Genomic DNA, 12,323 nt, shown 5'->3' on the forward strand with positions numbered 1-12,323 from the left:
ATATTGATAATTAATATTGTAAAAATAAAAAAATGAAAAATAAAAACTAGGACTCAATATTTAATTTAAAATGAAAACATCTACTTTGACCGAACTTTCAATACCATCTCATAAATTCGGCCCCAAAACAAATACTAATAACGCATCACAAACTTAATGTCACAAATAATAAAAACTATTTTTTAAATGTTGTTTATTGTAAAATTATGATATAAATTCAGGTAATACCAGAAACTAAGGAGGGGATTGCCACGGGCTTAAAAAAAAAAAAGTCTTTTGGGACACCAAAGAAAACAAGAGGGAGCACATAAAAAAAGGCCTTTTAAATATAAGTAGTTTTTTTAATTTTTTTTGTAATTACCCAGCGGGCACAACAACGTTGATACAACGTTAAATGACGTTGTTTTTTTGGTTGGATTAACGTTGGATTAACGTTGGAAATGGAAAGGATGGACGACGTCAGATTTGCCAACGTTAGCTAACGTTATAATTTGGTCGAAGACCGATATGTTATAACGTTCCTCGATGTTTTTCCAACATTAGTTAATGTTGTATTAACATCGAGCAACGTTGGTATAACAACATTCTAACGTGGCTTTTTAGGTTGGTTTGGCGTTGGGTCAATGTTGGAAATGGAAAGGATGGACGACGTCAGTTTTGCTAACGTTAGCTAACGTTGTAATTTAGACGCTAAAACAAAATGTTATAATTTATATCTTGACGTTTTGCGATAAGATAAAAATTATAACATTTTATCTTGACGTTTTGACATCGAACAACATTGGATTAACACCATTCAAAAGTTGCTTAACGTTATTCTAACGCTTGTTAAACGTTTAAGTAGATCTACTTAGCTGAAGGTGAACGTTCAATAAACAACATGTTTGACAACAAAATGAGAAGAAACTGTTTAAAAACGTCGATTTACAAAAACATTACAACGTGGTAGAGTAATTTCGTTCATTAAGAAATATTTCGAGGGAATTTTTACATAATAAATTTAAAAATAAAAAGTTAGTTATTCTCTTGTTGCTGCAGTTTTTAAGACGTCATTGGTTGTGCTTTAATTTTGTTTTCGCCCGCCATTTTTTACGTTCACCTTGCCTGGTACGTATCTCAGAACTTTCTGTATTTCAAACTTAATCTCTTTCAACGTGTTTTCTTTCCAAGACATTACCAAGGCTAAAAATGCATAGCTTGGTTAATATAAATTTAATTATCTATAATATCTTTAAGTATATTTATTATTAATTAAAATTATTACTTGTAATATTGATAACAAATAATTATATTAAAATTTATGATTTTAAACTTAGGCAAAATAACAATAAAAATAGGATCTGTGCTTTGTGTCAAATACAAAAAAACTTGAAGAAATACAAATAAATTAGAACTCTATTAGAAAATAAAATTTGTATACAGTGATTTATAAATTTTATTTTCTAAAATTTAATACAGTGAAAGTATTTAAAATAGTATTTTAAATACTTGGCATTTAAAATACTCCCAGCACTATATATATATATATATATATATATATATATATATATATATATATATATATATATATATATATATATATATATATATATATATATATATATATATATATATATATATATATATATATATATATATATATATATATATATATGGGTAGAATTTAATAAATACGGCTGCGTATAAACTTTTTTTAAAATATATTAATATTGACAACAAATTAATACAACAACATAAAAAAGTCATTACCAAACGTTGTTTCACCGATGCAAATCTAGCATCGTTTAAGGATCAGTTATCTTTAATAAATTGGAACCATATTAACAGTTCATTTGAAGCTAATGAAGTATACGATACATTCTTTCAAACTTTCTATGAAATATATGATGCAAATTTTCCAAAACGTGAATTTATTATAACCAATAAAAGTTTAAAGTCACCATGGGTCAATAAAAATCTTAGGAAATCCTGAAAAATAAAGCAAAAACTGTATATAAAGTACTTAAAAAAACCAACACCTGAAAATAAAGTTATTTATAAAAATTACGTTAAAATGTTTGAAAGTCAAAGAAAAAAATTTTAAAAACGATATTACTATGATTTACTAGAAAAATATAAAATTCAGAATGCACATGGCAAATTATAAGTCAAATTACTGGAAATAATAAATTAAAATTATGCTCTGCGCCTAACACTATAAAAGTTGATGGCATATTTTTATATGAACCCAAACAAATAGCAAAAGAATTAAATAAATATTTCGTGTCTGTTTTGTGTCTGCCCTAATTTAGCCAAAAATATTCCAAATATGATTAATCCAATAAATGAATACGTGTTTCCATTAATCTCTAGTTTAGATAAATTTGAAGTAACTTCTTCAGAATTTGAAAGTGCTTTTAAAATGCTTAAAACTAATAAAGCAGTTGGTCCTGATGATATAAATTGTAATATAGTCATAGATTCACGCGATACCATAAAACGTATTCTTTTTAAAGTTTTTAAATGTTCTATAAATCAAGGAATTTTCCCCGATCAACTGAAAATAGCCAAAATAAAGCCTATATTTAAAGGAGGTGAACCATCAAATGTTAGTAATTACCGACCAATATCTATCCTCTCTGTTTTTTCAAAAATTTTAGAAATAATTCTGTTCAACCAAATATCTAATCATCTTGCTGTTAATAATATACTTTACAAAAATCAATACGGTTTTAAAAGAAATAACTCTACTAAACATGCAATAATTCATCTTACTCGTAGTATAACTGATTCAGTCGAAAAGTCAGAGTTTACTTTAGGCGTCTTTATAGACCTTTTTAAGGCTTTCGACACAATTGACCATGAAATACTGTTTAAGAAACTTGAACATTATGGTATCACCGGTAATGCTTTAAAACTACTAAAAAGCCATTTAAAACATCGCAAACAATTTGTCTATGTCGACGGATCTTCTTCCCAAGATTATCTAAATATAATCTGTGGTGTTCCACAGGGATCTATATAAGGGCCCTTATTATTTCTGATTTATGTTAACGATCTCCATGAAGTCTCAAAATTAACAACTATAATGTTTGCTGATGATACAAACCTATTCCTATCTAATAATAGCATCAATAAACTTTTTATGATATGAACATTGAACTATCAAAAATATCAGACTGGTTCAAGTCAAATAAACTTTCACTCAACATTGATAAAACTAAATGGATTTTCTTTCATCCACAATTTAAAAAACATTTACTTCCAAGTAATATGCCTCTTCTTCATATTGATAATTTTCAAATAAAAAGAGTAACTCTCACAAATTTCTTAGGTATCATTGTAGATGAAAATCTATCATGGAAGAATCACATCGGACATTTATGCAACAAAATTGCAAAAAGCATTGGAGTTTTATGTAAAGCAAGAAGTGTTTTAAACAAACATTCATTAACTCAACTATATTACTCTTTTATACACTGTCATATTAATTATGCCAATATTGCATGGGGTAGTACCCATAAAAGTAAGTTAAAGCCACTTTATTGTCAGCAGAAGCATATTGCACGTCTTATAAATTTCAAAAATCTTTTTACTCACTCAAGGCCACTTTTATTTAACATGAATGTTTTTAATATATATCAAGTAAATGTTTATAATGTTCTTTGTTTTATGTTTAAATGTAAAACCAACTCATCTCCAGCTTCCTTTTTTGATTTATATTCTTTAAAATAAAAAAATAAATATTCTTTAAGAAATGATAAATTTATTAAACAACCAAAATTTCAAACAAATTTTGGTAAATTTTGCATTTCTTTTCGTGGATCTTTTTTATGGAACCAAATAATTTTAAAAAATTTTGATTTTTCTCATGAATGGAATTATTATATGTTCAAAAGAAAACTAAAAAAAGTAATTTTCTCAATTGAAAATATTTTTATATACTTTTAATTGTACCCAGTTTTGTCATCACTCATTATATTTTACTTTTATACAATATTGATTTAAAGTTTATGTGAGAAACTATATTTAAACACCATTATTTGAATTTTGTTAAAAGTTGCACTGACATTATTTGTACAGTAGTCATTTATTATTTACTTGTTTACTTTAATTTTTATTTTAATTCGTAATATTTGTAAATAATTTGTATCACGAACGGAAAAGTTTAAAATTTGTATTTATTTATTTTATTTATATTTACTAAGTTCAAAGTTCTTCAACAGCGGTTCTCGGTGACAAGACCTGTATGGTCTTCTTTGAGTTCCCGCGTTCTTTATCTTTATTCTTTATTTTTATTTATTTATTTTTATCGATTTCTTTGCATGTAATTTTTCTTATTGATATGTTTGTAAATATTGTGTTAAATATTGTAATAAAGAACAAAAAAAAAATATATATATATATATATTTTTTTTTATAATAATATATAATTATTTCGATATTTCGCTGATCTATCGTGATCAGCGTCATCAGGTATAATAAATAAAATAGTTACAAAGAAATCGTTATAGTAAAAACAAACCGTTAAAAAGATAACACTAAAAAGCCAAAACATAATACAAAATATTTTCTCAAATATTCAATTTTATTAAAAAATGGCCCCCAGGTTTTAGTTGTCACGTTATCACCGTCATCCCGATTGAGAACCACATCACAACTACTGTCGAACCCTAGCTTTGCTTATTTCGAGTGACTCTCTGATTTTTTGAGTTCAATATTCTGGGGCTACAGATAATGGAGCTTATGAATTTCAAATACATCGAAAGGAGGCAATTACAAATGTTCAACTTAAACCTAACTCGAACATTAATCCTAACATTATTATTGGCGTTTTCAAAGGATTTTTATGTCGTGCAAAAAGAATTTGCTCTCAAAAACATCTTCAAATAAAATTGATTTTCTAATAGACGTATTTGTTGAAAATGGCCACGACAAGAACATTCTAAATAATATTACTATAGACTATTTAAAAAACGGTTCAAAAAACACCACATGTCAACCTTTAGATACCCAACCCTTTATAAAACTACCTTGGATACCAATTGTTGGTCCAAAACTTCGTAAAGAATTTCGAAAACAAAACATAAAGGTTATTTTCACATCAACTCCCAATTTAAAAAATATTTTTTGCAACAATAAAACTAAACTACCACTAAACACAAACCCTGGCGTATACCAGCTAAAATGTTTATGCGGTTCGATATACATTGGTGAAACTAAAAAGAAGGTGATATCGAGATGGATTGAACACCAGAAAAACAGCTTAAAAAAAAATGGTCCAGTTCGGGTGCAACTGAACATTCCAAAACATGCCACGGTAAGTTTGATTGGTTGCACCCCAAAACATTATCTGAAGCCCCAGAATATCGAACTCGAAAAATCAGAGAGTCACTCGAAATAAGCAAAGCTAGGGTTCGACAGGAGTTAAGAAATGGAGATGTGGTTCTCAATCGGGATGACGGTGATAACGTGACAACTAAAACCTAGGGGCCATTTTTTTTTAATAAAATCTGCTGACGTCAGTTATTTGAGACAATATTTTGTATTATATTTTGGCTTTTTAGTGTTATCTTTTTAACGGTTTGTTTTTACTTTAACGATTTCTTTGTAACTATTTTATTTATTATACCTGATGACGCTGATCACGATAGATCAGCGAAATATTGAAATAATTATATATTATTAAAAATATATATATATAAATATTTAAAAAAAGTTTATACGCAGCCGTATTTATTGAATTCTACCCATATTTGAACATGTCACAAGAAAATGACTTTCAAAGATTATATATATATATATATATATATATATATATATATATATATATATATATATATATATATATATATATATATATATATATATATATATATATATATATATATATATATATATATATATATATATATATATATATATATATATATATATATATATATATATATATATATATATGTATATATATAATACACTAACATAATTTACATTTAAAATTAAATTATGTTAGTGTATTTTACAAATAGAGTGCTCAATGTTCTTAAAGAACAGAGCAATAATAAATTAGTAAAAAACACTTACCTAACTTTTTTCTTCAACTTGAAGTTTTACCATTGCCGGATCATCAGGAAGAGTTACTAAATCTCAAAAAAAATTCAATTTATAGAATAAAATATTTTACAGAAAGTGTTCTTTTAAAATCATATTCTTGTTTTACGATATTTTCATATTTGTTGAATTTGATTAAAACGGCAGCGTATAAACTTTTTGTTTTAAATATATTTTTGATGTTATTATATATTTACAATATTTCGCTGACCTACAGCGGTCAGCATCATCAGGTGTAATAAAAAACGTTACAAATAATTGTTACAAAAGTACATAAATCAAACCGTCAAAAAAAGGAAGACATTACAGGCGTAAAATAAAATAGTTTTTATTAATAATATAATGGTGTCAATGAAAATTTTGACTAAAATGGTCTCCAAGTTCTCTTGTTTTTATTCAATATATTTTCACCTTTAAATTTGATATCCTTTTTTGAAGAAGATTTTACGTTTACATTTCGTAACTTCAAGTTTTTTGTTTTTTTCTTCTTTATTTTGTGAACCTCTTCGCCGTGAAGAGCAGTAATAAAATTACAGGAGCAGGAGCAGGAGCAGGAGCAGTAATAAATTTACAGGAAGTTATAAATTATTATGAAAAAAATTTTAATTACTATATTTTTTCGGTTAACGGGAAGTTACAGAAAGTAATTATTAAATAAATTTCTTTGGAATGGTGATAGTTTAATTTGGTCGTTTGTTTTTATAATTTTTTAAGAAGTATTTTTTTTCGTGCCTACATTTAGAAATTAATTCAGATTTTTTATTTAATTTTCCTGATTTAAATGAGTAATTATTTCAAATTAAAAAACATAGCATACATTTTTTGATAAAATTCTTTTTAAAATGTAAACATTTATTTGCGTGTTTTCGTATAATGTAATTAGTTTTATTAAAATGAATTACAATTATATATGGATTTCCTCATTTGTCGCAAAATGCGACTCAAGAGGAAACGCATGTTGACAAAAAATATTTTAATTAACCAAATGTAACTGCGACGAAAAAAAGTCCGCCTCATCCAACGTTAACAAAACGTTATAATTCCGATTTAAAAAAAAAGTTAGTATAACCGAAGTTGTTATAACGTTGTAATTCGATGAAAAGAAACGTTAGTGTAACAAATGTTACCATAATGTTGTAATTCAGATGAGAAATAGCGTTAGTGTAACTAACGTTACCACAATGTTGTAATTCGGATGAAAAAAAACGTTAGTGTAACCAACGTTAATACAACGTTGTATTTCCGATGATAATTGGAGTTAGTGTTGCCGATGTTATTACAACGTTATTACAACGTTATAACACAAATGTTACATAACCACCGTTAGTACAACGTTAAAATTCTGATGAAAATTGCGTTAGTGAAAATAACGTTTTTACAACGTTAAATATAGTTGGTCGACGTCCCCAACATAACCTATCCTAAATCCAGCGTTGGTTCGACATTGGGTGCCCACTGGGTGTTTATTGGCAGCTCTTGCACGTATCGTTGAATATAGAAAAATAGCAAGATCCACCCGACCAATCTTCACAGGATTCGCAACGCATCCATAATTGCCGTTGAGCTGTAATTTTATCTCCAAAAGTTTAGTTTTGAAATTATGAACAAATTATAATTCAAATAAAGTAGCATGGTGTGTATCCATTATAAAAATGTCAAAATTTACTGGTAAATTTACAGGTAAAGTTGCCGGTAAATTTTACATTCGCAACACTCATCAAAATTTCACAATATTACTACTAATTGTTTACTACTTTGTTAATCCGTGAATGACCGAAGTTAGAGTATTTCAAAATCTCACTAATTTTTATAAAAAAAGTAGTTCGTTTTCAAAAATTAATATTTTTTTTTCTGTAAAAATAATTAATTTGGTGATTCTTAATAATACTAACATTAAGATTGATCATTTATTTTAACAATTTGCTTATTTTTGATTTTAATAGAATGCATTTTTTCAAATTTTTGTTTTGCCAAAGAATTATTTCAACAGTTTGCATATAAACATTATAATTTTTTTATAGATTCGTATTTACAAACATTAAAAATATTATTTGAGAAAAAAAAAATATTAGTTTTTGAAAACTAACTACTTTTTTTTTGTTGTAAAATTTGAGTTTTGCATTTTTTTTAAATGACCGAAGTTACATGGTGACTTAGGCGATTTTACGTTATATATACCGTAAAATCTTAGTTTTTGTTAGAGGAATTGCGAACAAAGAAAAGTTTTATTTGTGCTCATTTGATTGAAGAAATTAAAATAGAGATTCTTAAAACAGCTCGATTTTAACTGTTAGTCTGCTCAAATTTCTCAACAATCCAGGAGTCCTTAAAGAGCCGAAAGTGTCCTCATTCTTACTCTCATCAAATAAAAAAGTTATTGAAGAAACGAAAAAACTCTGGTTTTAAAAATTTTTTACTCCATCCAGTAATGATGACAGTAATGATGTTGTGGTAACTGCATCTGAAGCTCATCAGACAGCGGAACAGACTCCTAATGATTCTAAGCTACGTCTTCTCGCTTCCTTAAAACGTCGAACAACTTTAAACTTTGTTCCAAAGCTCAAAGACCAATCGAGAAAGAAAAGAGAATGCCCGACAACAAATCCAAGTCACTGATCCTAATGATTTGAAGGCTGATGAATTTAACAGTTACGTTACGACTGGATTCAAATCAGAAAAATTATGCATGTTAAAAAATGCGTTGAAATTAATCAAGCCAACATTGATTCGATGTGAACAAAATTTCAAGCAACCACCATAGTATGAAACGGGAGAGAATGACAGTTGCAACTTTGAATGACTTAAGACTTTTGAAAAGTTTTTTCAAGAGTCAACATTAATTTGATAAATGCATAAAACTTATTGTTCATTGATATAATAAAAAATAAAAAATTATAAAACAAATATTTTTCGGAAAATTTCAGTTTATTTTCACAGTTTACATTTTTGAAAAAATTTAAGTTTTATCTCGGTTTTGTATGAGATCTCGTCTCGGAAAAATATTGTCTCGTATGAACCGAGAACCGAAACGAAAAAAACCCAGAGATTTTGAAAGTATAGTTAAAATGTCGTTTCTGATTACTATACTCCATAATTGAGGACCTCTAACTGTTATAGAAAACTTAGTGGCTTTAAAGTGACTTTTAACTTGAATATAACTATTGTTTGCATGCCTAGTAAGATATTTGTGCTGTATTTTTTTAAATAGCGTTTTTAAAAATATTGGCATTGTATCGCTATTAATTTTGTACATAAAAATTAAATGATAATATTTATTTGGTAAACATTCAAAATTTTAAGAATAATAAATAGTGTTTGTAAGAAGAGAGACAGTCTGCCTTAGATGTTATTCTTATGGCATGTTTTTGTTTGTTGAGTTTTTTTAGTTTTTTTTTTATTGGTGCTGCACCAAGTAATGTTAGCATAATTGAGACAACAATAAATAAATAAGAAGTAAATATATTTTAAGCAAATTCGGTTTAGGTAAAATTTTACCTTATAAAGTCTGCCAATATTTTTAGAAATTTTATGTGATTTATCCATGTGACATTTTCGTTAAGAAGAACGCCTAGAAACTTCATTGAGTGTTCTCTTTTTATAGATTTGTTATGGTTTGTTAACTGATAAATTTGATAAGTTTAATGTATAAAACACGCCATGTTCATATATAATTGCTAATGTGATGTGAACGTGTCTTAAGACTTTTTACTGTCTGATCCATAACCGCATTGTAAGTGTGAACTTTGTAGTATTCCAAAGCTATAAAAACCTGTTACGTTAGTCCACTGTATGTTTATATAACATCATTGGTGTCTTACGCTTAACTGGTAGTTTCTTCTTCACCTAAAAATGACTTTACTTTCCTGGATAATGTCCTTGAAAAGATAGATAACCATCCTTGAAATTTGAAGAGAATGATTATGAACATCATCTTGTTTGGCTTTTCAATTCAATTGCGGTCTTCTCCAAGATCTTGAAAATATCCTACACATTTAATTCATGAGTTTTTTCAAAGGTAGAAAATACAAAGGTAATAAATAAACTTCACGAATAGCATGAACAATGTCTTAGCTACATGACGCGTAAAAATTATCAAAATTTTCTGTTTCACATTTACACGACAAAATGAAATCATGTCGACAAATACTGGCGAAGATGGTTCAGCTAATGTCCCTAATATTAGCGTAGAAGAATTTGATTTTCAAAATTATGATTATTTATACACACACACGGAATGATGAACACTCTTGCAGTGAGAACTGTTTGACTTGTGTTCAGTGACCCGTTGGCTAAATTGTCTAAAACCTTTTAAGCAAAGTTTTTCGTCGATCGATTCTTCTTACCTTTTCATGTTTAAACTCCTAAACTACCTCTTGGTATGTAACTGTAGAACTTTCTTTCTCCTATTAAACTTATTAGGACACACGTGACATAACAGGTTGCCACAAATCTACTTAAAAAAATTATAACAATAGTGATGTACCGCGCAAATATTTTTTTGTTTACTTTGTTAGATGGAGCCTTTCCAAACAAACAAGCCAAAATAGTTTTGTATTTTGTTCGATTAAATGTTAGCATTCCTGCAATGTTGAACAAGCGTTTGTTTTTGCTTACATAATCTTGTACTTAAACTGTTCTGGATATGATACTTTTTTTTATTTCTTCCGTATGTTTTGCCGTATATAAAACATTCACAAATTTCGTAAATTAAAGTGGTAATATTTACAAGTTGTGTGAGTCAAAATATATAATGGAATTTATAATTAAATAGCTCAAGCCAGACTTCAAGAAGATCGCAATGATCTTATCACGAAGTCCTTAAATGTGATTGGTATACATTATGATTATGTTAAATATAATTATATATTAAGTACATCTAAATTTTAATGTTCTTTTAATTAAATAAACTCAAGGTAAAAATTAAACTCATATTAAGTTCAAGATAAAAATTAAACATAATAAGATGCAGCATAATGACTAAAATTGTTAAGAAAAAAAATCAAGTTTTATTTTTTTTGGAAAAAAATGACTTTTTTAATGTATTGTTTGAAAAAGGTTAGAGTCAATTTAGATAATACATATAAGCGAGTCAGTTCACTTTTAATTTATAGTCTGTTTTCAGTTTAATTCAGAGTATTTGTATAAATTCAGTATCAGATTTTTTAACTTGGTTATCAAAGAGTTTTGATTATCTGGATTGCAAATTGATTTATTTTTAGTTACTAGTTTGATGCATAAATAAGGACCTCAATATGAAATTGAGAATTGGGAAAGTTTTGGTTTTCTTGAAATGTGTAATAAAGTTTCCTGTTTCTCTTGTGTTATATTTATTAACGTTATTTATAAAAAAAGTTATTTAAAAAATGATTAAAAATGATTTGGTACTTGACCTAATTTAAATTTTAGCATAAAAAATATATTTTTATAAATGTTAGTTTAATAAATATTAAGCACATTCATTCCTTTAAATAGGAGCTCAGCGTGTGTAAATTTGTCGTTATGGTAGATTGGTCTTAGCATGTTTCTGACATCGATAATAAATTTTCAATTTGGTCATATGCGTACTCGCCCAAGCTATGTTCGCATATATGAGGTAGCTATGTATAAAAGATAAATATATAAGTTTCAAATTACTTTGCGACAACATAGGTCTTGCCTTATAAAGTAGACTTTAGTTTTTTAATATTTTAGTGTTTGAAGCATTTATTTGAGCTTTCCAACATAAATTTTAATCAATTATAACTCCTAAAAATTTAGTTTCATGAGTTATCTCGATGATTAGATTTTATATTTTTAGAAAGGGTAAAATACTCTAACTTTTCTGGTTCGATTTGTAATATGATTTTGTCTTTGATTTTGATTTCCGCCCTCGAAGTATAAAGACGTGTTTTACGTAAGAATTAAATTTAAAGTTAAGAGAAAGTTATTTCATTATATTTTATTACTCGTTCTTTTTTTTTTGTTTATATCGATTGCAGTTTATTCAGTTTATATATATATATATATATATATATATATATATATATATATATATATATATATATATATATATATATATATATATATATATATTTATATATATATATATATATATATATATATATATATATATATATATAAACTGTAAAGTAAAGTAAGTATATAGTAAAGTATATATATATATATACTTTACTTTTACTTTAATTTTTTTGGTTTATATATTTATATAAAAGTTAAGAGAAAGTTATTTCATT

At 26.7% G+C, this 12,323-nt stretch overlaps 1 long non-coding RNA gene across 1 annotated transcript; it reads right to left on the bottom strand.

Annotated features, from left to right (window-relative positions):
• Window positions 1–951: 951 nt before the first annotated feature.
• LOC136092319 (uncharacterized) lies at window positions 952–6,320 on the bottom strand. The gene is made up of 3 exons (XR_010644340.1): window positions 6,064–6,320; window positions 1,750–1,968; window positions 952–1,182 (listed from the first exon to the last, which is right to left on the bottom strand). It is a non-coding gene; the product is annotated as an uncharacterized LOC136092319 (long non-coding RNA).
• Between the last annotated feature and the right edge of the window lie 6,003 nt (window positions 6,321–12,323).

This window comes from Hydra vulgaris, chromosome 15 (genome assembly GCF_038396675.1).
Source record: "Hydra vulgaris chromosome 15, alternate assembly HydraT2T_AEP".
NCBI lineage: Eukaryota > Metazoa > Cnidaria > Hydrozoa > Anthoathecata > Hydridae > Hydra > Hydra vulgaris.